Below are 27734 nucleotides of genomic sequence, written 5' to 3'. Positions count from 1 at the left end.
TCTCTGGAGATGATGGAAGGCATCAGTGCAAGTGATTCTCTTGTGGGGTGATGAATGTGACTCTCTTGCTCAGTAGTGGTGATCAGTGGAAGCTGCCCGTTCTCCCTGCCACGTGCAGGGGGAAACTACTTAAGCACCACTCCTTTGTATATTTACTTAAAAAAATGTTTTTGCTGGAAAAGGAGTATGACAGGTTGGCGGATGGAAGAGAAATGTTTTATACAGAAAAAAGCCTGGCCAGTTGTGTGAGCAGAACTACGTAATAAATTGTGTCCCCTAGAGCAGGGGTCCCCAACCCCTGGGCCGCAGGCCTGTACCGGTCCGTGGCCTGTCAGCAACCGGGCCACAGAGGTATTCGAACCCCCCTCACCTTGTGTCTACGGGGGCCCGTGGAGGGGGGAGGCGATCTGTCCCTCCCTGCCCCAGAATCCTCGCCAGCCCCGGCTGGCTCTGCTCCACGGCGAGTCCACGGAGCTGCCGGCCGGCTCTGGCCACTGGTGGACCTCCGGCTGCTGGGATGCAAATGGCGTCCGCTATGCGGACGCCATTTGCGTCCCTGTTCTACAAGTAATAGGCTACATAAATCTTTATGTAGCCAATTACTGCAAAGAATAGGGACACAAGTCCGCCAGCGGAACCCACCCACCCCGGTCCGTGGAAAAATTGGACTGGTCCCTGGTGCCAAAAAGGTTGGGGACCGCTGCCCTAGAACATGTTTGGAATTTGACTGGCTCTTTTAGGCCCTTGGACACATTTGGAATTTGACTGGTATGGGTAGAGCATGGGCATTCACAGAATGGCTGCTGCACCCTCTCTCTTTCTCTTTCTTAGGATCATCCACCCAAAACCATCTCTGTCATTCTCTCTCAAGATCACCCCCACAAACCTTTTCTCTCTCAGAATCACCCCCAAACCCTCTATTTCCTTCTACACACAGCCATTAAGTGATTCATCCACTGTATTCACGTCCCTTCCTTCTCTTCCTCCCCACTCTGATTACTTCACTGCCCTCCCCATGTGCCAAACTTATCAGGCATTTAGCATCCCTTTTTCTTTTACACTAAAACAACAACGTTTGGGGGGGGGTCTGTGTGCACTTGTAAAGCGGGGTCCCAGCCTTCAGCCACCCACCATCTTGATGTCATTAGAATGCCCCTGGGCTCATGTAGGGAAATTAAGTGGACAGGTGACTGGAGGCCAGTTGCTCACTTTGCAGTAAATAAAATGTTAACCCCCCCACACACACACACACAATTGGAAGGGGTTGGGGTGGGATACTTGTCTGTAGGAGGTGTCTGTGGATGCAGTGTTGTCCATGACTGCCATGTTGGGGAAAGTGACCCTAGAGCCAGGCCATTTAGACACTACAATTAACATGGAGGGTGTTGCCTGAAAGAAGATGGGGCCTGAGTGTTGGGACAGTTGCCTTATAAGCTGTATTTTACTTACAGTCCCCTCCCCCAAGCTGTATTCACGTCAAGAACAAGCAGGCCCCCCTCCCCTGCAGTGGCTGCATTCTAAGAGGGCCTTTTCCATAAGAGCTATTTTTAGCCTCCCATCTCCAGGCACTAATGGCGAAAAGAGTGACGGCATCTGTCTTGTGCGTGAGCAAGATTCCCCTTGCAGCTCACATTTGTTGTTGTGGCATGTGGGGTGGGGGTGGGACGGGAGGAGGCTTGGGAAAACAAGATTCAGGGTGTAGTTGGAAGTTGTTTTTCTCATTTCAAGAATTCACCAGTTTTCCTTGTGGCTCTAGCCTGTTAAACCCCTGATTTGCTGGAAGAATATATTTCTACTTCAATGGAAACAGCATGACAATTGAGAGAGGCATAGAAATTCCTCCTGCATACATTTGTTTGAGCCCCTTCACCCACACTAAACCTTAAAACAAGCGGAGTACAGGTCGCACGATTTTATAGCCATTTTTATACTTCGGGGTGGTCTTCGTGGTGCTCTTTTGTGGTGGTGGTAGCAGCTCTATCATGCGGCAATAGTGAGTGGTGCTCCTGTGTGGTGGGCCGATTTGCTTCTTGGGACACAATCTAGCTATGTTGAAATTGGCATTAACTGCGCAAGATCATGATAGTGATAATTTCAGTGGTAACCTCAATTGCACAAGAGATCTCCCTGGTGGGTTGTGTCTTGTGCTGATTAGTGGGAGTGGGGGGGAGATGCCATTTGGATCGCCCAGCTTGTGTGCCAAAATGTTTTAGGCTGATCCTGCCCTTTATTAGAGATTCAAAGTGTTTTGAACACTTGTCGACTAAAATGTGGAATAGGCATCTGCAGAGGCCCAGGAACGTCTTGCAAGGCATGAAGACTTTCATAGAAGACTAGAATTTGAGACTAATTTAATTGGCTTGTTTAATTACGGTGTCAGATGTAGCTTCTATCTACCACATTTCAAATGTTCAAATTGCTTCATAACCCACTATCTCAGGACTTGAACTAGGTTATGGAACTGGGACTTGAACAGTGCCCCAATCAACCAGTGTGTTGATTGGGGCACTGGTTCACAGGTGTATGTTCATCACTTGGTGGCTGCTGTATCAAGTGGTGACTTGCATGTGTCAATGGGTCCTTGGACATCTACTGCCCCTGCTAAATATCTGTATCACCCCAGTCACAGTGCTTTTCTGTGCACACGTTCAACTGCTAGTCATAGAATCATAGAATAGTAGGGTTGGAAGGGGCCTATAAGACCGTCGAGCCCAACCCCCTGCTCAGTGCATGAATCTAAATCCCTGACAAATGGCTGTCCAGCTTCATCTTGAATGCCTCCAGTGTGGGAGAGCCCACCACCTCCCTAGGTCACTGGTTCCATTGTCGTATTGCTCTAACGGTCAGGAAGGTTTTCCTGATGTTCAGCTGGAACCTGGCTTCCTGTAACTTGAGCCCATTCCGTGTCCTGCACTCTGGGCTGATCAAGAAGAGATCCTGGCCTTCCTCTCTGTGACAACCTTTCAAGGACGTGAAGAGCGCTGTCCTATCTCCCCTCAGTCTTCTCTTCTCAAGGCTAAACATGTCCAGTTCTTTCAGTCTCTCCTCATAGGGCTTTGTTTCAATCCCCTGATCATCTTCGTTGTCCTCCTCTGAACCCTCTGCAGTATGTCTGCATCCTTCTTAAAGTGCGGTGACCAGAACTGGACAGAGTACTCCAGATGAGGCCTAACCAGTGCTGAGTAGAGAGGAACTAGTACTTTACGAGATTTGGAAGCTATACTTCCATTAATGCAGCCCCAAATAGCTCTTGCCTTTTTTGCAGCCACATCCCATTGTTGGCTCATATTCAGCTTGTGATCGACAACAATTCCAAGATCCTTCTCACTTGTAGTGTTGTTGAGCCATGTATCCCCCATCTTGTCGCTGTGCATTTGGTTTCTTTTTCCTAGGTGCAGAACTTGGCATTGATCCCTATTAAATGTCATTCTGTTGTTTTCTGCCCAGCGCTCCAGTCTATCCAGATCACTTTGAATTTTGTTTCTGTCTTCCAAAGTATTAGCTCTCCCGCCCAATTTTGTGCAAATTTGATCAGCCTTCCCTGCACCTCCTCCTCCAAGTCATTAATACAAATGTTGACGAGCACTGGGCCCAGGATTGAGCCCTGTGGTACCCCACTCATTACCTCTCCCCAGTTTGAGAAGATCCCATTGATAAGCACTCTTTGAGTCCGATTCTGTAACCAACTGTGGATGCACCTGATCGTTGTTTCATCTAGCCCACTTTGAACTAGTTTGCTCATCAGGCTATCATGGGGCACTTTGTCAAAAGCTTTGCTGAGGTCAAGGTATATTATGTCCACAGCATTCCCACAGTCCACAAGGGAGGTTACCTGATAAAAAAATGAGATCAGATTCGTCTGGCAGGATTTGGTACAGTAATGAAGGGATGTTCATGCATCCGTGAACCAGTCCAAGGTGGCAAGAGAGGACAAGGCTCCTTTTGCCTTCTTCATAGTCACTGATGTGGCAAATTAGATTTTGGCAGGTGCTGCTTCTCACATTGTACCTTCCCAACTCCCTCTTCTGCATAACTGTCAAAGGTACAGAGGCTGCATCCTGCCTTGCATTTAGTTGGTTTATCTGCTGCTCAAGGGCTTTGTTGCCACCAGTTTCCCCATTTTAGGAAGGGGAGGATGATAGGCCCTTTGCCCCATGTCCTTTGCTCTAAGCAGTCCCTCCTTTTCGGTGCTGCAGCAGAAATGCCACCACTATGAAGTGCTGCCCTAGACAGTGCCTAAAATGTTTGGCTAGAAAGGGCCCATTTTCTCTCCTTAAATGGGACACAGGAGGAGCAAGAGCAGCTCCTGCTGGCAAGGCTTCTGATGGCTGATACGATTGTGGTGAAATGTGAGTAGCCAAGGGCGTTGCAGAAGTGGTAGCAAGGTAGAAAATAGTTCATGCAGGTCCTGCGTGTGGATTCCCTGAAGACATCATGAGAGGAAAGTCTGGTCATGAATTTGACCAAAGGAGTGTGCTTGACATCACAGCAACTTCCCTCGACAGCTCGCTCACTTGTTTGTGTTTTTACCTCCCCAAGGCACTTTCCGTTGGTCGGGGTGGCCCCTGGAGTGTGGCTGCACAAGAAAAACATCTTGTTCTGTCATCCACACAGCAGCGGTGCAAGCTATCCCCATACACAGACAGGCTCCAGGGCCCACTATGCTTCGCTCTGGGGAAGGACCCACTCCAAGCAAGGCGTCTTGGCGTGACAGGCTCTTTGCAGAGCCGTGCTGGGTGCTTTCCTGCTGCAGCATTTGCCACAGCAGGAGAGTGGCCTGCGGGGCTCTCTGGAGCATGGAGTCCTTCCTCAGAGCAAGGCACTGGGCCAAGCCAGCAGATGGCAGCACGGGCGCTCTCAGTGGGCCATGTGATGAGGTGACAGTCTCACCCTGCCTCATTGAAGGGCCGGCCCTGCAGCCACAGCTGGAGTCCTGGAAAGCAGGAACACTGTAAGCAAGCTGTGTGTCAGTGGCCCATTTAAAAGGTATTTTTCACATGCCTACACCAACTTTGATCAAACTAAAAGGGAACCTAATATTGCACTAGAATTGGCGCCTTCCCACTCCTTTGCCTAGGAAAAAACTACAAAAACTCTCAGCACCAAATTCTGAAACTTGTACATGAGCTGGGAGGTCCTAGCAATCCTTTTTTTAAAACCCATCTTCCTCACCTATAGAAGATTGAAAAACCTTTTAGGGCTCTGCTTCTGGAGGCTGAGGTAACATTTATGGCTAGGGGCATGCACAGGTGTACACTGCTTGAGTGGGGAGCCTGCTGTGGGTCACAAGCATTCTCCCCTTATGCAAAACCTTCCTCTGAGAATTGATGTTCCTTTTTCCAGCAGAAGCTGGGTATGTAAAATCCTGATGAGCTGGCCCTTGTGTTGGTCACAATTCTACCCTCTTCTTCTCTTCCTGGAGCAGTCTTTCAAGAAGGGAAAAATGGTTTGATTATAAACAAAACGTGCAGGTGAGGATGTGCCAAGTATATGCTTAACTGGATGAAAATCCAAGAAGACTGATTGTGTGTGTGTGTGTGTGTGTGTGTGTGGGGACGGGACGGGATGGGACGGGATGGACAAAAAATATTCCAAAAGCCTACTTGGATTTGGAGCCAGGTATGTGCCCTTACAGGAGCAGAAATGTGTGTGTGGTATGCAGGGAAGGAGGAACAAAGCTCATCCCACAGCTGAAAAACAACATGCTGGCTCTTGTAGGGAAGTCCTACATTTTACCCTAGGGGTAAAATCCAACATAAGTCCTACGTAGAGTAGATCCATGGAAACGAATGGGACTTAAGTTAGTAGGCCCATTCATTTCAATGGACCTACTCTAAGTAGGACTTAGGTTGGATTTTACAATAGGAATCTATTACTACCAATTTAGTTCAAAATGTTTCACCCTGCCTTTGATGGGTATGAGCCAAAGGTAGGACATGTATACAGCATTAGCTTTCTGCAGGTTTCTGAGCACAATTCAAAGTACTGGTGATGACCTTTTAAAGCAGGCCTGGGTCTAAAATATCACAGGGGTGTTCTCACCTCCCCAATACGAGCTCCAGTGTGCTCCAGCCTTGTCAACTAGAAGACAGAGGGGGCAGGGCGTTCTCAGGAGTGGCACCCCATCCTGTGGAACTCCACCCCAGGGAGGTTGTCAAACCTGTTCTTTATGGAAGATAATAAAGACTTTTGTATTCCAGAAGCTTGAGATAGGGAAATGCCCCTTAATATATCCTGGACGCACTGGAATTTTTGATAGTATGTATATTTTACCTGAGGTTGGATCTTCTTCTATAAGTTGTTTTGCACTGGGTTTTGGCTGCTCTTCTGCCTTTTTTATATTATGTATTTTTGTTGCTGTCTTTAGATTTTGGTATTGTTTGTTTTATTTTATTTAAGAATTTTAAATCTATTTCCCTCCTCCAAAAATGGAGTTGCTCAAAGTGGCTTACATAATAGCCACACTGGGCCATGGATAAAACATGCAAAATCCACAGTGAGGCAATACTTTCATTAGGACCAACCAAAATCCCACAAAAGGTTGAGCAAGGTTTCGAGTTCTCCAGAATTCTTCATCAGGCTGCATGGTACAAGAGGCAGGGGGTGAAAGAAGGAACAGAAAGGTTCCAACGTTAGGCCAGATCTTGCAGCCACGGGGTCTCCAGCATAGCCTCCGTTCCAAAGTGGTGATAAAATGGTTATTGCAGACAGAATAAATCCCTGGTAGGTACCAGATAACACCTGGCATTCTGGGACAAAGAAGCAATGGCTGACTTCCTTTTCTGAAAACAGAAAGGCCGGCTGCAACTCAGATCAGTCTCAGTCCCTGGCTGAGACACATAGGTCCCTGAGCCAGCAGAGAGCAGACATAAAGAGAAACATGACAGTCTTTATATTGGCAAAGCTGGAGAATAATTTTAGGTGGTGTGCTAGTTAAAAAAGTCAGTTGAAACCAAATTGAGTAATATTACCTAGTGGATGGAAGGTATGGAACCCTCAGAATGTAACGTCCTTCTTCAGGTGGTACAAAATCATATCCCTTTGGTGGTAGATTCTGCCCCGAATGGCTAATTGCAGAATTTTTCCAACACACATAAAGAACAGTCACACTGGTCCATGGGTAAAACATCCAAAATCCAAGGGCAGGGGGAGAAATCCAAAATTCATAGTTAAGCAATACCGTTATTAGGACCAACAACAAACATACCACAAAGTGGTTCTTCTTTTAGTCATTCCAGGTATTAGAGCAACACAGGCTTGTATGGAATCTTTTAACAGCTGCTGGAGTGTTGTTGGCTATGAAATAGGAAACTGCACAGCTGCTAGGAGAGTTGGAATGACCAATGAAAGTTTGGGGCATGATTGTCACCTTTGCATGGACTTACAACAGCAGGGGAGTCTCTTCTGCAAGGTGTTGCACCTATGCTGCTCAGAGCATGTGAAGTGGGCCTGTGTAGATGTCTGCTGGATCAGCATGTTAATAAAGAGTAAGGATATCAGATAAGGAAATAACCAGTTGATCAAACATGGAGGCATTTCTGTTCTTTTGGGGATGTCGGAAATCAAGATTGTGTTGTTCAAGAGCATATACCTTTTCATTTAAGATATTTTTAAAAAGCAACTGGTAACTTGGCATTGCCACCCTTCCAAATGTTGATACAGTCACGGAAAGCCCTTTTCTTGATGATCTATTATTAGCCATTCCTCTCCCCACACAAAGAAAACCCAAAGTAGTGTTGAAAAGCTAGTTCAGGAGCCGGCGGTTCTTCTGCTGTGGGAGACAGCTGGGTTAGATGTGAGCAAGAGGACTGTTTCCAAGTCTTTTTATTCCCTTGGAACCTGCTCCATCAAGTTCTGACTCAAACAGCTGCTGGAAGGAGTTTGGAAGGCTCAGAGGCTTGCCTGCCAGTTGGCTTTCTCCTGGACACACTTGCTTCTACTATGCACTATGTGGATACTATGATGGGGGGTTCGAGTTACAGTTTGGGCACCAGCATGAATGACTGCGTTTTTGAGAAGATCCCTCTGTTCCCCAGCAGCTCTGGATTTTCTTGACATTGTGGTTTTACTTTGGATTGTGCACACAGGCCTCTGGATGGCAATTTGCAGTAAGATATATCAGCAGCTTCCTCAGCCTAGTAGCATCTGAGCACCGCCTGCTCTCCAAATTCTTAGCAGAGAGCTTTCTTGGGCATTAGGCGCTTTACTTGGAGGCCACCGAAATCTCACTCGGCATGACATTGCTCCTTGACATTACTCTTTTCATGCAGTTGGGCTGACTTTGTGGACAGGCTCCACATCAGTGTTGGAGCACTGCTGGATCACACCAAACGTCAATGAAGGGCTGGTTGGCCACTGCTTCTCAGTGGCCAACCAGATGCCTGCGGGAGGCCCATGAGCAGGACATGAGGACGATAGCTCTCGAACACTGTTGTTTCCCAGGAACTGGCATTCAGAGGCATGCTGCATCTGGTCCTGGAGATAATATATAGCCATCATGACTAGCTGCCATTGATAAACTTCCTTCTGCTCCCTGAATTTGCCTAATCCCCCTTTAAAGTTATCTAAACTAGTGGCCATCATAACATCTTGTAATAACAAAATTCCATAAGCTGATAATGCATTGCGTGAAGAAGGGCTTTCTTTGGCTATTGTGAATCACTTGCCAGTCATCTTCATTCGATAACCTTGAGTTCTGCTATTCTGAGAGAGAGAGAAACTCCCCTGTCCACTTTCTCTGGGCAATATGTGAGTCTTATTTAGTTGCCTGGAGCGTGTTGGTGCTGACAGGGAGAGACTTCATGCAATTGGCTGGATGCACATGGTGGGTAGCTTACAAATGTTATGGTTCTTTGGTGGAGCATCACCATGTGGGGGTGTTTTTCAACGGCCTCCAGTTTCTGGGGGGGCTGTAACTCAGCCTGTGTTGCTGAAACCTGGAGATGTTGGGGACCAAGCTAGATGTGACGTGCAGTTGCTTGCCTCCTTCCCTCTGCTATGCTTTTCAAATACATAAATGAAAGGTACCCTTGGAATGTTACACTTGGGATAAGAAGAGCAGCCGAGGGGCTTATATCTCCCCCCATGAGTGTAAAAGCTGCTGAGGACCGGAAAAGGTTTTGAATGGACAAACAGCTGGAAGGGGCTGGCTAAGCAGTCCCTCCTTTTGGTTGCTTTTCCACTCCCAGTTGAGGCTGCTGTTTCATTAAAAAATAAATTTCTATTTTCTTTTATTTTAAACTGACATAAACATCTGCTATGTACTGTCTAATTTGACTCTGAACCTGTGACATTAAACATGCAGGGTTCTGGCACTGCTGTTCCTGCAACACTTTTTACAGATAGTTTCCTGGTTGCTATGGTACATAGGAGCCACCGTCGTTTTCTGTCTTTCTTTCTTTCTTTCTTTCTTTCTTTCTTTCTTTCTTTCTAAAAAGCATTTCCTCCTTTATGCCCACTAGCAAAAATGCCAAACAAATTATACAAAGTAAAAAACAAAACACGCAAGTTTTACAGGATTTCACTTTTCTTGGAGCAGAATTTGAGCTGTGGGAGTGCTGAATCTTAGTTTGTTTAGTGCCCTGCCCTGGGACAAGGAGGAAACATTGAGTTTAGCTGTGTTTCCTGCTGATGCAGACAGCCCTTAAACAGTTGTTCTCCTTGATTCTCACCCTATTTCATATTGACATCATGAAACCTCCAATATTGTCTGGCCTCCTCTGGGCTCACCTGCAGCCCTCTTCCAGAAAATGCAGCCAAAAGAAGGTACCATGTGTGAACTGAGAGTAGCAACTGTTGCAGTTTGTGCTGCTTCAAGCACTTGCCAGTTGCTTATGGTGTTCTGAATTTTCCAAGCTTTCTTTGAAAAGCATTCAGAAAAGATTAGCAACAGATGCTCTAAAAAAAATCCTCCCCATGCTTTGGTGGTGGCAAAGGGAACAGTCCATCAAGGCTCTGCACTCCCAGCAATTGTGCTCTGTCTCTTTGGGTATCCTCAGAACTTTATCTTTTTGTTGCTTGTGGCGTTCTTAGATTGCATCCTTGCCCAAGTTTTAAGGGGGATTTTTCAGTAGCTGAGATTACACAGTTGCACAACAAGGCCTGCAAAGCGAAATGGACAGTTAGGGACATTTATCAGGCTTAGAAAAAGGCTTGCCATGTGCAGGCATCTTTCTGCCTTCTGTGAACAAAGTGAAGAAGCTAGGAACAAAAAACGAAAGCAAAAGGAAGCGATGAAGGATGAGGGTCCAGGGACGCTGCACGGCTCAGGCTGATGGTCATGGCATTGATAAATTTCATCAGCATCATCTATGTTTTGTGCTGCATACAAATTGTTTAGCAAGATAAATCCACAAATGTAATAGCTGACAAAATAATATGCCACATACCTGTGCTAGTCATCAGTGGCCTAAATGTAGAAAATTGCATAAAGATCAGGGTTTGAATCCCCACTAGCTATGAAATTTACTGGATGAACACAGGCCAGTCTCTGTCTGTCGGTTCAACCGACTTCACAGGGCTGTTGTGAAGATAAAATGCAGGGCAGGGGAGAAGAATCATATATGCTGCCTTGGAGGACGGGTGAGGCAAAAATGTAATAAAAACTAATAAAGTTGTCTGCCTGATTGCCTGAGGTGCTTCTCAGTCATCACAAGTAACCAGGCAAGTGGATATTTATAAGACTGTGCACGAAGCAACTGGCAAAACTCTACCAATGGGTGTGTCTTTTTTTTCTTGTTTATAATACATTGACATTTCTTTACAAATACAGAAACAGATGCCCATCTCAGAACACACGGCCTATCCCTTCCATATAAACTAAGGATGCTTCCAGACAGGTGGCTCCAAATGCTACCCATCAAGAGCCATTGTTTGATTATTCCTCCATTATGTCCTTACTGGATTTTTTGTGGCAAAAAAAGATGGAAGAAGTGGTGGGAAGACATGGGAGAATTACAAGTCTGGACCCCCCACCCCCATGAAATTCTGTGAATAAGGCAAGCCATTGCATGAGACAAGCCTCATCTGGAAGTATCGTAATACCCACATCACAGCAACATTATTGTCTGTATGGCACATACTGTAATAATGGATGACTCATAAATCCCGAGAAAGCGTAACCAGATCATATTAAACTTCTCAGCATGATTTTGTCTCCTACATAAGGAGCTTTCTTGTGCTATCAGGGTTGGTGGATCCATACGGTCTGCTATATTTTCCACCTTTCGGACCAAGCCTTATATCAGTCCTGTAAGGTAAGGAGGAAGTATTATCCTCCAGTTGTAGATTGGGGGTGATGGTAGTGGTCAGATAGTGGTTGGCTCAAATGACTGAGTTTAGATGAGAGACGGGGGGAGATTGACATCCAGGTTTGCCACTCAGAAGCTTGGGCCCTATGCTGGGTAGTCATAGGGCCCTCTGTCTCTCATCCAAATGGTAGAGCCATTTGTGCTAAGTTGCTACTAGATCATTACTAATACTAGTTACTAGATCATACTAGATGTGTAAATGAAGCATATACAGGGGCTATATATAAGGTATCTTCGTTTGTCCCCTCTGGAGGTAAATTTCTGTGTGTGGGGGGGTGTCAGTTTGTGAGATTAACTACTAACAGCTGCAGTTCTGTGTTAAAGGAAATTTAGCTTAGGGCCTTTTATATATTCAGCAGAATTAAACGGGGAAGGTTTTCCTGGAATGTAGCATTTCATGAAGGCGAAATATCTGAATGATCTGTGCACATGACGTTAGAGGGAATGGATGAGCCTAGCCTTTCTCTGTGACGTGTCCATGTTCTGTGTGCAGGGGATATTTTGGAAGCAAGGCGGGAGCATATGAAGAACAACCTCCCACCTTCAGCCGCACAGTAGTGCTTTACCACTTGGCTTTATACATTAGGTAAACTGGCCCTCGCTTTTCTTGTCAGCAGCATTAACAGCTTTTTCTACTCTGTCAGAGTGGGAGTTGTATAGCCAGCACTTGGATGAAATGATGCTCCGGGTACCAGTCCAGAAAAACCACAAGCATGGGGCCTGGCTTGAAATGGCTCCATTTTTTGTGCAGAAGCTCTAGGCATGGATTCAAAAGGTCTTGTTCTTTTTGGAAGGCTGAGGTGCCTGGTGGCTTGTGTGGTTTGTGTGTTCCTTGGCCTTCACTGACCTCCGGAGTATCCTCTTGTGGTTACACAGTTTCCTCCCTGTCTGCCTCCCCCCATGCCCCCATGCCAGGGTTGTAGTGCATAACAGGACTTTGCTTTGTTCTCTGTGGCTGGTCAGCCAGTGCCATCAGGAAGTGATGTGCACACTTTTCCTCCTGGGTTTAGCTTCTCTCCTGTCAGATATAAACATGTATTTGTATTGACCATAACACAGGAGAAGTGAAAATATCACCTGTTTACATTCCAAAAACAATAACAGAATTAGTTAAACAAGGCAGAGCAAATTAATGCAGTTCTTTTCCACAACCCCCTCCCCCAAAGATGATGTTGGCAGAATTCCAGGTTTAGTGTTGCTCTGGGGCTGACCAGTGCCTGTAGGTCCATCATTTGATGATTTTCATGTGTACTGGTCATCGCAAATAGTAAAGATTTGTGCCCCCTCCCCCCAAGCTTTTCAATAGAGTCAGTTCCCCTGTTCAGCTGTGTGTCATCAGGTGAAGAGTAATCCGGTGATGTCCGCACATGTGTGAATAAGCCAGGGGTAGGGGGTTTCCTTCTGTTTAAGAATCGTATTGGCTTTGGACTACAGGGGGATCTTTCTGGGTGGACAAGTGGCTGAAAAGAGTGATCTTTGGTTATAGCTCATGCAAACTGTGTGGAGTATTAGGACTGGCTTGTGTGTAGACAGATGCAAAAGCCTGCCATTGTCTTCCTGCAGTTGTGTTTGGCTCGTCTTTTGCATAGCTGCTATTCATTTCAGTGGGCTGTGCACAGGAGAAGTTCCCCGTGGATTGTGCCCGAAATGGTTAACCGAATGACAGTACTGAGCGTGCGTCCTGTCTGCAATCCTCTCACTGGCTTCTTTCCACTTCCCTCCCCAGGCTCTTGCTTGCTGCTTGTCGGAGTGTAATATCAGAACTGGCTGGTGCAGTCCAGGCCCATTATAATGTGTAATTTCCCTTTGTTTTCTTTTGGGGAGTGGCAGGAATGCTCTTTGGCTCTTTAAAGACTCAGAACCTGCTGAAGCAGCTCCAAGCTCTCACTCACTGACTGTACTTCATGATCCAGTATTTGCATTTGCCATGAAAAAATAAATAAATAAGTGAGCTATTAACAGACTTGGTTCAGCCTCAGAGCTGCAGTTCCAAGGTTGTGCCTGATTATAACCATGTGGAGAAGGAGGAACTGTTTCAAGGCTACAAATCCAAGCCCTTTTGCTTACTACACGAGCCAAGTTCCTCTAAAGTTCTCATGATGAGATTTGTGTGAAAATGTATGGGCCATCCCTTAAAATATCTTTTTGCAACACTAACACTTGAGCTGGAAACAAGATTTTTTTTCCAGAGAATTGCAGGAGATTTTAGAGAGGAATCTTGGATCAGTCCCACTTTTGCCTCTATTAAACAGTTTTTGCATGTGTGTGATATAGAGGCAGTAGTGGGACAAAAGCAGTGTGTGTGTATATACCATAGGAAGTGAAGCCTTTTTCTCACACTACTGTTGATTTTCCTAAAAACTGTGCTCTGCCTCCAGCCTTATACCAATGACTGGCCAAAACTGCTTTTCACCATCTTGCGATATATTCACTGGGGAATGGTGCTATTATTATTAATAATAATATTAATAGCTGCTGCTGTTCATTGTTGTTAATGATGCAGCACATCTGAAGAGTCCAAACTACATGTATCCTCTCAGTCATCTTTCTAATGTCCCAAAAGGTAGGTGAGTTTTATGTTCCCCATATTGCGAGTGAGGTTGAAAAATTAGTGGCATATGAAAGGCTATCACTACAATGATGGGTTTCACAATAGGAAAAGAATGTAGATGGTTATATGCGAATGACAAACTGAACATGAATAATAATAATAATAAACATTATCATAAAAAAACTTGAATAGTAACGGCCATAGCATTAATAGAGTGGAATTTAAGTGTTCAGCGAATATCTCTCTCTCTCTCTCTCTCTCTCTCTCTCTCTCTCTCTCTCACACACACACACACACACACACACTGTCATGAATCCTTACAAATAAGCCTGTAAAGTACGTCAGTGTTATTATTGCCCCCATATCGCACAAGGGAGAGGGATCTGGGGCTGAAAGGCGTGGTGGCTTGTCTAAGGCCACCCAGGGAGTGTGCAGGTGTGGGGAGACTTTCCAGCTCAGTTTGGTGTAGCATCCAGTCCAGCCAACAGAGCCGTAGAGGCTGATCCTGGGAGTGGAAGTGGCTGGTTGGCTCAACCCTGTCCAACAATTCTGCTGACCTGAGGTTTGGGATCTCCTCAGGTGGGACATACATCATATAGTCAGTTCCAGTTTTTAAACTAGAAAGGACAAAAGGCCACCCACTCCATTCTCCAGCTGCAAGGTACAGCATTCCACAAAGCACCTCCCTGAGATGAAGGCATGCCATCCAGATCATGGCATGTGCTATAAGTGAACACTAAGCGTGCTGCAACAAGATGCCTGCAGAGGAAATATTTCAGATGACTCCAGAAAGTACCATAGCTGAGAAGACATTGCCAGTTGAAAGAAATCTTTTCCCACGACATGTACTGAAGTCTAGTTTCCTTCCACCAGACTCTAACCTGTTAGCTGAAGGATCACTTTTTTCTTTCTCATTGGTGAGTTACACACCAGTCAAAAGAATTACTTCCAGTCATCAGCTAGAATTCTGGAAGGAAGGTGGAAGCAGGCTTGGTTCTTGCCAAACAATTGGGCAGGATACTGCCAGCACGTTTCCCCTAATATCTCTAGAAATATAAGGGTTAGAGAGTTAGTTTTGGTTTGGTGTATTAGTTTGTGTGTATGTTTTAATGGAAGTTTAAGAATCCATGCCAACTAATGCCTTAAATGGTGGCATGCCTAAAACTTGGGCAGTACCGGGATAGGCTGTCTGGAACTCTACCTGTGATGGGATTCCCTACTCCTATAAAGCAAGGGTGGTAGCTTCAGTTGCATTCTTTTGAGAGCTTCAAATATCCTTGGCCATAGAAACAAGCCCAGAAAATTTTTAGATTGAAAGTTGGGCATGAAGCTTTTTACTTCCTCCCACAACAGAATATCTAAAGCACAACTCTCTGTCCTTCTTTGCTCATGTGTCAGTCACAGGCCAGAGAACCCACTCAGTTTCCAGAGCCGCCTGGAATCCATGTGCATTTCACTGAACTTGCTAATAAATGAACCATTTCAGTTGGCTGTATTCTGTTTTCTATCCTGAATTCTTGGATACTGAGAATATAAGCTCATTTTGCAAAATGCACCTTTGAATATCTCATATCTAGCCTGCAAGAGGGATGGGTAAGGGGTATATATTAAATAAATAAAGTCATATGGGCAGCTTGCTGACTTTTCTTTCAATTTTTCTGTGCCATCATATGTAGCATGGTGGCGTTGAGACTGAGCTGCAAATTGGAAAGTCTTCAGTTCAAATCTTGCCTTTGCTATGTACACAGTAGGTGCCCTTAGCCAAACCGCTCTCTCTCAGCCTCAGTGCCTCCATCTGCAATATGAGGGATAATAATACTGACTTTTCTTACATGATCATTGGCAGCTAGTAGCCATAATTGCTAAACATAGCTTCCATATCCGAAGGCAGTATACCTTTGCATACACTCACAACTCTCCCAGTTTACCAAGGACAGTGCCTTTCTTCTGGTCCCTGTAAATCACTGTCTTTCTTTTTGGCATTTGGGGATGCCCCGTTAAAATTTAATTAATACAAGTTGTCATCCCTCCTAAATGCACAGGCATGCACTTTAAGATACTATGTAGCATGCATCTTGCCATTTCACATGTCAAGGAGGCTCATGATGAATTGTCGATAACTAGGGATGGGTGAGAAATTCACTTTGTTGAGGTGGGGTGTTTGTTTGTTTTACAGATTTACCCATTCTGCATCTCATGGAACCAACCACAATTTGTGGTTGGAAATCATGCATATTTATCAGCTTGGGCTGTGTTTCATGAAAGAAGAATTTTTTTCACCAACATGTGCACAGTTTGAAAACTGCAGAAAGAAAACTGCATACAATTCTAAAAGGTACACAAAAATGCATACAGATTTCTGTGTGGAGGGAAGAAATCTTCATATGGAATAATCTTCATAGTGGAAAACTGAAAACCTCAAGGAGATCAAATTTGACAGATCTACCCATCTCTATTTATAACAGATTGCAGGACAATTGTTTTTTTAGTGTATCTCTAACCTAAAGAGCAAACATTCCTCTTGGCTTTTAAAACAGTGAAGGACAATAAATTGCAGAATAAATTAATGCTGTAACAAGTTGGTGACTTGCTGTGAACAATTGGTTTCGTTCTTTGCAGATAAAGTTGCTCAGATTTGCCTTGACTTGGACTCCAATATTGGGGCAGGTCAGAGTAATGTAACCTCGGCAATTGCTTGTCCACTTGTTTTGGATTCTTTTCAGCCTGTGAATCTTAATGATGTGGACAAGGTGTCTGGTGCGGTGAGGGCCACCACCTGTGTACGCGACTCTTGTCCTTCTTGGCTGATTAAATCAGCAAAAGTGGGACTGATACCATGGATAAAGGAAGTGATTAATGCCCCTTTGTGGGAGGGAGTCATTCCCTCTTGCTTAAAAGAGGCAGTAATAAGGCCTTTATTAAAAAAAAAACTTTCCCTTGACCCAGGAGATCTGTTTAACTATAGGCCAATCTCAAATCTCCTTGGCTAAGGTGATCAAGAACTCAATCTCCAACTCCAGATGCATCTGGATAAAACTGATTATCTGGACCCATTTCAATCAGGCTTTTGGCCAGGATATGGGACTGAGACTCATAGAATCATAGAATAGTAGTGTTGGAAGGGGCCTATAAGACCATTGAGTCCAACCCCCTGCTCAATGCAGGAATCCATGTCAGAGCATCCCTGACAGATGGCTGTCCAGCCTCATCTTGAATGCCTCCAGTGTGGGAGAGCCCACCGCCTCCCTGGGTCATTGGTTCCATTTTTGTACTGCTCTAACAGTCAGGATGTTTTTCCTGATGTTCAGCTGGAATCTGGCTTCCTGTCACTTGAGCCCATGATTCCGTGTCCTTCATTCTGGGATGATCGAGAAGAGATCCCGGCCTTCCTCTCTGTGACAACCTTTCAGGTACTTGAACAGTGCTATCCTATCTAACCTCAGTCTTCTCTTCTGAAGGCTAAACATGCCCAGTTCTTTCAGTCTCTCTTCATAGGACTTTGTTTTCAGTCCCCTGATCATCTTTGTTGCCCTCCTCTGAACCCTTTCCAGTTTGTCTGCATCCTTCTTAAAGTGTGGTTCCCAGAACTGGACACAGTACTCCAGATGAGGCCTAACCAGTGCTGAGTAGAGGGGAACTAGTGCTCCCTGGGATTTGGAAGCTATGCTTCTATTGATGCAGCCCCAAAGAGCATTTGCCCTTTTTGCAGCTACATCCCATTGTTGGGTCATATTCAGCTTGTGACTGATAACAATTCCAAGGTGCTTCTCACTTGTAGTGTTGTTGAGCCACGTATCCTCCATCTTGTCACTGTGCATTTGGATTCTTTTTCCTAGGTGCAGAACTTGGCATTTATCCCAATTAAATGTCATTCTGTTGTTTTCTGCCCAGCACTCCAGTCTATCAAGATCACTTTGAATTTTGTTTCTGTCTTCCAAAGTATTAGCTGCCCCGCCCAATTTGTGTCATCTCCAAACATGATCAGCATTCCCTGCACCTCTTCCTCCAAGTCATTAATACAAATGTTGAAGAGCACTGGGCCCAGGACTGAGCCCTGCGGTACCCCACTCGTTACCTCTCCCCAGTTTGAGAAGGTCCCATTGAGAAGCACTCTTTGAGTCCGATTCTGTAGCCAACTGTGGATCCACCGGATCGTTGTTTCATCTAGCCCACTTTGAGCTAGTTTGCTCATCAGGTTATTATGGGGCAGTTTGTTGAAAGCTTTGCTGAAGTTGAGGTATATGATGTCTACAGCATTCCCATGGTCCACAAGGGAGGTTACTTGATCAAAAAATGAGATCAGATTCGTTTGGTGGCATTTGTTCTTGACAAATCCATGTTGGCTTCGAGTAATCACTGCATTGTTTTCAAGGTGCTTACAGATGGATTGCTTTGTCATCTGCTCCAGACTTTTCCCAGGGATTGATGTTAGACGGACTGATCTGTAGTTCCCAGGTTCCCCCTTTTTACCCTTTTTGAAGACAGGGGCAACATTAGCCCTCCTCCAGTCATCTGGCACTTCACCCGTCCTCCATGATTGCTCAAAGAGAATAGACAGTGGTTCTGAGAGTTCTTCTGCCAGTTCCTTTATGACTCTAGGATGCAGTTCATCTGGCCCTGGAGATTTGAACTCATTCAAAGTAATGAGGTGTTCCTTGACCATATGCCTATCGATCTCAAGCTGCAATCCTGCCCCTTCAGCCTGTACTTCACCTGTACTTCATAGACCTTCTTTCGGGAGAAGACTGAGCCAAAGTAGGAATTGGGCACTTCTGCCTTTTCCTTGTCATCTGTTATCATTTTGCCATCCTTATTTAATAGCTGAACCACCATTTCTTTCCTCTGTCTTTTACTAAGCTGAAGAAAGCCTTTTTGTTGCTTTTAGCATACCTCGCTAACCTCAGCTTGTTCTCAGCTTGAGCCTTCTGATGCCATCCCTGCAATTCTGTGCTACCTGCCTGTACTCTTCCTTTGTTGCTTGGCCTTCCTTCCACTTCCTGTATGTGTCCTTTTTTGTTTTCAGGTCATCTCTAAGCTTTTTGTGAAGCCACATTGGCTTCTTCTGTTGTCTTGCACCATTTTTTCTTGTTGCAATTGTTTGTAATTGTGCCTTGAGAATTTCCTTTTTTTAAAACTCCCACCCATCTTGGACTCCTTTTCCCGTTAGAGTCGCTTGCCATGGGACCTTAGTTATCATTGTTCTGAATTTATCAGAATAAGCTTTCCTAAAATCCAGGGTACACATTTGGCTACACTTGGCTTTTGCTTCCTTTAGAACCAAGAATGCAAGTATAACATAGTCGCTTTCCCCCAGAGTTCCTGTAACTGCTACTTTACCCTCTAAGTCATCTCTGTTGGTTAGGATCAAGTCAAGGATAGCCGATCCTCTAGTTCCTTCCTCTACTTTCTGTAGGAGGAAGTTATCCACCACACAAGTCAGGAATTTCCTGGAGGGGCCACATTTTGCAGAATTTGTCTCCCAACAAATATCGGGGAAATTCAAGTCCCCCATTACTACTACATCATGCTTCCTTGAAAAATGGGCTATTTGCTTTTCGAAAGTTTCATCCTCGTCCTTTGGTTGTCTTGGTGGATGACTTATGCCAAGGGCTGGCTGTGAGGAGTGTGACCCTGTTAATTCCACGCCAAACTTCTGGATTACCTGGTGGGGCTAGGCCGTGGAAGTGCTGTTTTGCAGTGGCTCTGGTCCTTTCTGTCAGGCTATGTCCAGAATGTGGTGCTGGGAGTTTACTTTTTGACTCAGTGGCTATTGGCCTGCAGGTTCCTACAGGGTTCTATCTTGTCCCCCATGTTGTTTAATATTTATATGAAACTGCTGGGAGAGGTCATTTGGAACTTTGGAGTAAGGTGCCACCAATATGATGGTGATACCCAACTGTATTGCTCTTGGTCACCAAACACCAAAGGAGCAGTTGAAACCCTTGAATGTTGCTTGGGTTCCACAACAGGCTAGATGAGGGTGAAATTAAGCTGAAATTAAACCCAGACAAGATAGAGGTGTTTTTAGTCAGTAGAAAGCCTGACTCAGGGACTGGAATTCAACCTCTTCTGGAAAGGGTGGCACTCCCCCAAAGGATCAGGTCCATAGCGTGGGAGTGCTCCTTGATCCTCTGCTGTCCTTGGATCTTCAGGGGGCAATGGTAGCAAGGAGTGTGTTTGCACAGTTATGCCTGGTGCACCACTGCGGCCTGAATCAGTCTGATTTGGCAACAGTTCCCCATGCCTTGGTTATATCATGTTTTGATTATTGCTGTGTGCTCTGTATACCATGTACTCTTGAAGAGTGTCCGGAAGTTTCCATTGGTGCAAAATGCAGCAGCTAGGCTACTAACCAATGCATGGATCATGTTACATCTGTTCCGAAGGACCTGTACTGGTTGCCAATTGTTTTGGGGGCTCAGTTCAAGGTGCTGGACTTAACCTTTAAAGCCCTGAACGGCTTAGGACCCGGCCATCCAAGGGACTGCCTGTCTTGCCATGAACCTGCCCAGGTACGAAGATCTTCAGGAGAGGCCCTTTTCAGGGCACCATGACCCACAGAGGCCTGTTTGTTGGGCACATGTGAAAGGGCTTCCTCCTGTGCTGCCCCCAAACTATGGCATGCGCTCCCTCAAGCACTACTACTGGTCCCCACTCTTGTAGACTCGATGGTCTTACAGGCCCCTTCCAACCCTACTATTCTATGAGTGTTCTGTGATTCTTGGCCTTTAGAAAGGGTGTGAAGACACCTTTATAACTAAGCCTTTTAAAATGTTAGTTTTTAACATTTTAATGTTTTTACTGTTTTTATTGTTGCAGGGTTTTATTGTTTTGAATTGTTATATGCTGCCTTGATGGCTTTTTAGCAGATGTTATATAAATGTTGTTGCTTTAAAAAAAAAGATTAATACAGTGGGCAGAACAAAGCCTTTAGTAGTTAGTGTGTGTGTGTGTGTGTGTGTGAGAGAGAGAGAGAGAGAGAGAGAGAGCACGAGAGCGAGCAGTAATCCTTGGTTCGAGAACTGGGGTGTTATAAGCAGGTTCCAGTTTTCATCTGTTAACTTTTGAAGGACATGGCCTCTGGATAAGTTCTCGACTTATGGCCAATGGTCAGTGGCCGGGGTACTTCCTGATAAGTGAAAACTCAGTACATTCTGTTGTCCAACACCACCCCAACCAAAAGAGCCATCTGAAAGTGGGACATGTGTTTTCCTCTCCTTCAAAATGGGGGCTGGAAGCATATCCTGAAATGGCTAAGGAGATGCTTCTACACTGGGCAATAAGCTGAAATGTGACTTATACATAGTTCAAGACAGCTACATTTTTGCACCTAACAGTTGAAACTTGGGGCATGACATTTTCTTCCTAACAGAGGCCAGCATTCTAATGTAGAGCAAGGCAAGCCATGCATGGGCTGAGGTGTAGGGGTCCCCAGGTCTGAATTCAAGGGAGGGGGCACTTCTAGTAGCTGTTAGGACTGTGCATCTGTGCTTGCAAGCTTTATTTACTAGTACGTATCTAACATAAATAGCCTTTGACATTGAAGGATAATGACACACACGTCTTTGGATGGGTAACAACTTGGCTGTTCAATACAGTGGAAACTTTAATTGGCTTCTAATTGGATACAGTAGGGAAATGGGTTGTTCCTCCACCCTGACAACTAATGCTTCCCCCTTGCTGTAGTTAAACTTATTTTGACTCTCCCGCCAGCAGCATCAGCAACTGAGACTGGAGTCACGTGAGATAGGACTGTGTGCCCCATGAAATGTGATTGGAGGTGTGACCGTGTAGACATATGAGTGTTGTGATTCCACAACAAGAGGGCTTCCAAGTTGCATCAGAGGGAGAATGACAGAGCGGGAGGGAATCGGTGGCAGATTGTTCACATTTCTGTGTTGCCTCTTTGTCCAGCGCTATGCTCATCTTGGAAGGGGGCTTCGTTATGAGATGATGTCCTGATGCCAAAAATGGCAGTACTTAGAGAAAAAGAGAGAGAGAAAGAAGGGTACCGTTGGCCACTGCCATGTTAACGTGCTTCTGTTGCACTGAGTGCAACTGGTTCCTTTAACAGAACAGTCAGGGGGGTTATCTGAGGTAGTTCTGTAGATGTCTGCAGCAGAACAACCCCCCTTGGCCCCCCCCCCCGCAGTATTTGCAAAACATAGTGCTTTAGGTGGTGGGTTGTTTCTTGTGTGTGTGTGTGGAGGTAGATTATATTTGTTGTTTTCGAAGACATTTAAAAAGGCGAAGGCCCTTGTCCACTGAGCCTGCTGGGGTGTGGCCTTGCCCACCCCCACCCCTTTCCAAGGGGGGAAATTGTCTTCCTGTCTCCTGCAGCAATCCAGTCCTCTCTGACTCTATGCAGTACTGCAGCCATCCTGGCGATGTACGTGCAATGTGCAGGAGGGATAATGGCCCCCACAGCTGTTCGGAGAGGGGAGGGGGAGGTCTGTGTGGGTTGAATAACTAGATCAGAGTTGCCTCCTCTGTGACCGGTTCGTTGTTTGTGGTGTATCACGTTTTCCTCTGGATTCCTCCATGCTTCCCTTTCCTTCTGCTTCGCCGTATTTGGTTTTTTCTTGGCGAATTCTGCAAATGTAAGTGCTTCCTTGCAGCATTTCCCCCCACCCCCCACTTGCCTGCAGTTTTCCAAGATGTCCGTCTGTCTCTGTCTTTGTGTTACCGGAGAAGCTATTGACTGGGTTGTTCTTTACATAGAGCAGAGCGGTTAGCCAAACACAGCTTTCTTGTGCACCCAGGACAAGTTGCTCTCCTGTAAGTCGAATTCACAATCTGGTGTGTAAAGCAGCAGCCACACATGCCATCTTTAACAAGCAGGATTTGAAGTACTGTGTCTGAACTGGAGGAGAAAATTGGGGCACTGCTAGAGGAGGCTGTGTGCACTTTGGAAGTGCTGCGAAATGCGAAACTTCTAATGTTTCTGTCAACATTTTGCTTGCAGTTTCTGAAATATGGCACCGTATCACTGCAAGAGGTGCTGAGGCAAGAAAGTCTTCAGATAGTATTTCTAAGCCCGGAGAGTGGATTGTGCTGAAACTAAGTAAAGGGGGAGAGAAGGAAGATGGAGGCATTTCGTTAGTGTTACCCTGTCATCTGTGTGTGTGTGTGTGTGTGTTTTAAATCTTGCAGCTATGCAATGGAGCTTTCCCATAATTACATTAAACCACAAATGGCTGCTAACTTTTTGAAGTAGCTTAGCTGAATTTGGAATCTTTGCCAAGATCCTCTAGGGTTTTTTCCTTTTAATGTTGACAGCTTTTTTTCTTTCCTTTTTTTTTAAGGAATGCAAAGTTTTAATGTTGGAGGTGAAATATGTGGCTTTTTTCATTTTAATTTTCCCCTTATATTATTTTCCTTATATTCTTATTTTCCCCTTATATTCTTTTTCAGAAGGAAGCAATGGTGGGGGAGGGAGTTTTTTTATCTTAAAACAGGAGGAGGACTTTGTCTTTGGGTTATTGAATATTTTGGAATCATTGAGGCAACAGAGAACAGGCAGCATAATTGATCCTTGCTCTGGGATCCCCCCCCCCCCCAGATCTTTGTCTGCAGAGGAGGAGAGGAAACCAAAGGGTTTGTGCTGATCATGGAGTTTTTGCGGGGCTAGGGGTAGGGGTGGGAGGGAGATGAATGCACAAAAGACTCTGGTAGACCCTGCTGCTACCGCTGCGCTGGGAAGGAACAAAGGAGCTGATAAAAAAAAACATGAATGTCCAGGACTTGTTAAGCAAATGGGCGAATTTGATAAGCTTTCTGTGGAAATTCTTTTTCAAAAATCAGCAGTGACCCATAAACAATGCTATATTTATAATTAACTTTTTGGAAATTGGCCACCAACCCAAATTAGATTGTAATTCTAGGACAAAAAATATATATCACCCTACTTTGTTGCCAGGAGTGGAATTTTGTTACGGGCTGAATGCATCAATGCTTGTTGTTTTTTAAAAGCACTTTATTCTTCTCCTCCTTCCTCTTCCTCCCCCTCCCCTCCTGTTCCTTGAAGAAGAATTTCATTTTCCTGCCCTGGGATTTTTGCAGATGCAGTTGCACCCTTTTGAGGCACAGGGCCTTAGAGTAAAATCCTAAACTCGTGGAGGAGCGTGGTTCAAAACTCTGCCAGGCTTTCATGCGCGTGTGGAGCTTTCTCTGCCCAGAAGTTGCCCTGTCTTCTACGTGCACTGGGGAAGAATGTTTTGTTTGATTAGTGGGGACATCCCTGTTTTGTATACACCGGATTCCTCACCATGGAATCCCCTGAGCACACGGAAATTCACATTCACACTGAAATCCTTTTGCGTACCCCCCACAGCCATGCCTCCTTACAACAGATTTGGAAGGTGCTTCTTTTCTCAGATTTGAGAGCACGTTATGCTCTTTCTCAAGATGGCATTGCCCTCTCTGTAGCCTACCAGATATATCTGACATGGACACAAATGAGAGAAAGGGAGACAGAGAGAGAGAGACAGACAGAATTTGGATTGAGTAGAGGCCCACAAATTGTGCAGTGGCCCACAAATGTTGCCTGGTCTTGATAGAAAGTAACATTTGTGGTCAGAAACAAAACAGAGGACCTCACGCCAAGAGTTGGAGGCACTTGGATTCCCTCCAAAGGCCAGCTCAAGCTCTCCCCTCCCCCAAATTCCAAGCTTGGCAGGAGGCATGTGGAGTGCTGAGGTTCACACAGGCTTACCAGAGGGGCGCCCACCATGATGAGCTCGGCGAGCAAAAGTGTGGATATTACCCCCCCTCCAAAGTCTGCTGGTCTATGATAGTTCTGCTCCCATTTTTTATTTGGGACATGGAAGCCTAAGAAGTCATGGTGCCTTGACCAATGCTGCTTCACTGAGTTTGTCTGAGCAGGGATTTGAACTCAGGCCTCCCAGGTTAACTCAGAGTCAAGGCTGCTATCCACCAGAGAGCACTAGCTCTCAGGCTAGAATCTTGTTCAAGAGAACACATTCTCTCATACTTCCTGTCATTAGTTTCCGTCATTCTGGCACGCTGCAGTGTTGCTAAGATATGCAGACTGGGACACAGTTGAGAGGAGAGGCCACAGCTGCCCTTGACCCGGACGCTGGGGTCACCAGTGATATGGAGCAGAATTAGCCACTCATCCCAGGATGGTGTCCCAGAATGCATCCCTTTTGTTTCTCCCACATATGTGAATGGCTTCCATTTACTCCCATGGGAAAAAAGTTAACTCTCCCCTATTGATATAAGCAGCACTGAGGGACATAGGAAGCTGCCCTGTACAGAGTCAGGCCATTGGTCCATCTAGTTCTATATTGTTTATCAAACTAATTGGCAGGAGCTTACCAGGGTTTTAGACAGGGGTCTTTCTCAGCCCTACCTGGATATGCCAGGGATTGAACTTGGGATATTTTGCATGTAAAGCACTGAGCTGAACCCCTCTCCTAAACACTTTTAGCATGTTTCAGACAGACCCCCACCCCCCCGATACTGGCTGGCCAGGTTGGCTGACAGATTGGGGGGGGTGATGTCTCTCCTGCAAAGGCCCTTGCAAAAGTATAAGCCCTACTTACACCAACTCACCCCATAATGATAGGCACGGTATCTAGGTTGGCAGACCAGTCTTCTTTGGAAAATGATGAACAATCCCAATCTCTTCCCCCCTCCTCCCATTTTGGACAAGTAGTAGGTGGCTTGAGGTGAGAAGTCATGCAAGAATGGAATATACTAGTGTAATTGAGAGTAGGTAGGGCTGCAGTTACTTAAAGTGTGGATCAAGTCTTTTCAAACTTAAATAATTGTAATACAGCATAAGCTTTGGTTCATGGCATCCCACTTCTTCATATACTTCCTCATATTGTTGAGAAATTTTGGCTTGTTCCAGGGCAACCAAGTGAATTTAGCAAGGATCTGAATTCACATTTTGCTAGTAATGGTGAGAGTGTTGGACTGGGAGCCGGGAGATCTGGGTTCTAGTCCCCACTCGGCCATGGAAGCTCACTGGGTGACTTTGGGCCAGTCACAGGCTCTCAGCCCAACCTACCTCACAGGGTTGTTGTTGTTAGGCTAAAATGGAGAGAAGGAGGATCATGTAAGCTGCCTTGGGTTCCTTGCAAGAGGAAAAAAGGCGGGATATAAAAGCAATAAATAAATAAATAAATAAGCAAGCAAGCAAGCAAGCAAGCAGCACCTTCTATCCCTGGCTAGAGAGCTGTTTCAGAGATGCCGTTTCAAGGATGTTGTTGCAGGGATGCTGTTGCATTTCCCCAGCTTTTCAGCCATAGTACTTCGACACTGGGAAAATGCATCTCTCTGCATTCTACCCCCCTGCCTCCTCTCAGCTGTGTGATTACTTTGTAATGAGCCAGCGCTAGCGACTTGTGCCTCTGACATTCCTATTGGAAAGTGCCACAACTCTCCCCCACAAATGGCTGCATCATTTTGTGTTTTTTTGGAAAGGATGAAGTTTTAAAATCCTTTTAGTGGCTGCGCCTAAGCAGAGGGGCAATGAACAATGGTGAAAATCAGCAAGGTGTCAAACCATTAAGCATTTCCCTTCTATTCCAATTTAGGGTCATCGGTGACCAAGGTTGTAGTGGTCTGGTAACAGATTCACCACATCTCTAGAACCAGTTCAGTTCCAGTTGAGATGAGAAATCTTAAATATGATTCACGTTCCAGATAGTGCTCATTTGCAAAGTAGGTTGGAGAAAGTAAATGGGTCTAATGTGATGCAACTAAGGCCTCATTTGCCTGAGGTGGTGAACCTGCATCTGGGTTGGATGACTTCAGAGATGGGGCCAGGGAGCTCACTTGATGGAAAGCTTCTTCATACCATTTCCCTGCCCCCCCCTCCACATAGAAATCTAGCAGATCAATGAAAAAGGGAGTAAAGTCAGGCCTTGTGCCTGTCCTGCTAGTTTTCTGTGTGGGAAATGTATACCTTTTCAAACTAATTTTCCAGAAAAGTTATGGAACTGACGTGAAGTTAAAATAAGTAGGCTATTCAGTATTACATGTGTAACACCTCTTTAATTTCTGCTGTTTAATTACAGTGGATTATTCCTCTTAGCCCTTAAAGCAGCAGAATCTCTTTGTCTTGCCCAGAAGCAGGACCGTCCTAAAATGACTGAAAGCCTTCCTGGGTGTTTGTGTTCCATGCTCACAGTTCAGTGTGTTGGGGCCAAGGTGTGTACAATCATTGACCCAGTGCTTTTGACAGCTGAGCCTTTATTTTAAACTGTAACCAAAATCTTTTGTTGAGGGTTCTGTTCTAGTTCAGGTTTAACACAGACGTTCCAATAATGGTTCAGGTTTTGTTTTAGTTCAGGAAAACAAAAACGGTTGGTTCTATTTTTAATGCAGATTCCCTTTGGCTCCACGGTGCAAGCCGTGTGCTCACATGCATTGATGCTGCATAAACTGAACCTTTTGCTGTTTGTTTCCTTTTTTCAGAAAAGCTTTGTGGAGGCTTTCTACCCCATTTTCCAGTGTGCTTTCTTTCTCTTCCCTTCCACCTACAAGAGTATTCTTACTCACTCTCTGTTATGCAGGAAAAGGAAGATCTAGCAATACTGAGGGCTGGCATGGCTGCAAGTGTGAGCTGGGAACTCTGCCTCAGCTCATGAGGTGGCTGTAGGGCCAAGCTACACATGGTAAGAGAGGTGGAGCTGCCACCCTCTCACTTTCTCTTTCTGGTATCATCCAATACAAACCACAGCATTATCAGCTGTTGCTGCTTGCTCTCCCAGTGCATGGCAGAAAGGATTGGGCCAGAGGGAGTCAGTGGCTGAGTGACAGAGTGGTTTGTCCTCCTTGCTGTCACTGCCTGCTTTCAGTCTCACCCCACCTCTGGGCCAGGCAGCAGCAGGGGCTTCAGT

The 27734-nt window shown here is 45.4% G+C and overlaps 2 protein-coding genes across 6 annotated transcripts in view; both read left to right on the top strand.

Annotated features, from left to right (window-relative positions):
* Window positions 1-27734, top strand: part of LOC146340798 (uncharacterized) — an 815287-nt gene that overhangs the window by 42430 nt on the left and 745123 nt on the right. The window lies entirely within an intron of this gene.
* TET3 (tet methylcytosine dioxygenase 3) overlaps window positions 1-27734 on the top strand; it is a 110611-nt gene that overhangs the window by 33740 nt on the left and 49137 nt on the right. The window contains exon 1 of one of the 5 annotated variants that reach the window (XM_084807104.1): window positions 16126-16195. The exons of 3 other annotated variants lie outside the window; for them this stretch is intronic. The gene's annotated coding sequence lies outside the window, so the exon portion shown is untranslated. Of the gene's footprint in view, window positions 1-16125; window positions 16196-22293; window positions 22461-27734 lie in introns of those variants that run through there. One more of the 5 variants, XM_084807103.1, reaches the window with a different exon arrangement.

Source organism: Heloderma suspectum, chromosome 6 (assembly GCF_057233095.1).
Source record: "Heloderma suspectum isolate Gila_16-S chromosome 6, 16-S_ref, whole genome shotgun sequence".
In the NCBI taxonomy this organism is placed as follows: domain Eukaryota; kingdom Metazoa; phylum Chordata; class Lepidosauria; order Squamata; family Helodermatidae; genus Heloderma; species Heloderma suspectum.
Note: the sequence above shows the minus strand (reverse complement) of the source record. Positions and strands in the feature narration are given on the sequence as shown.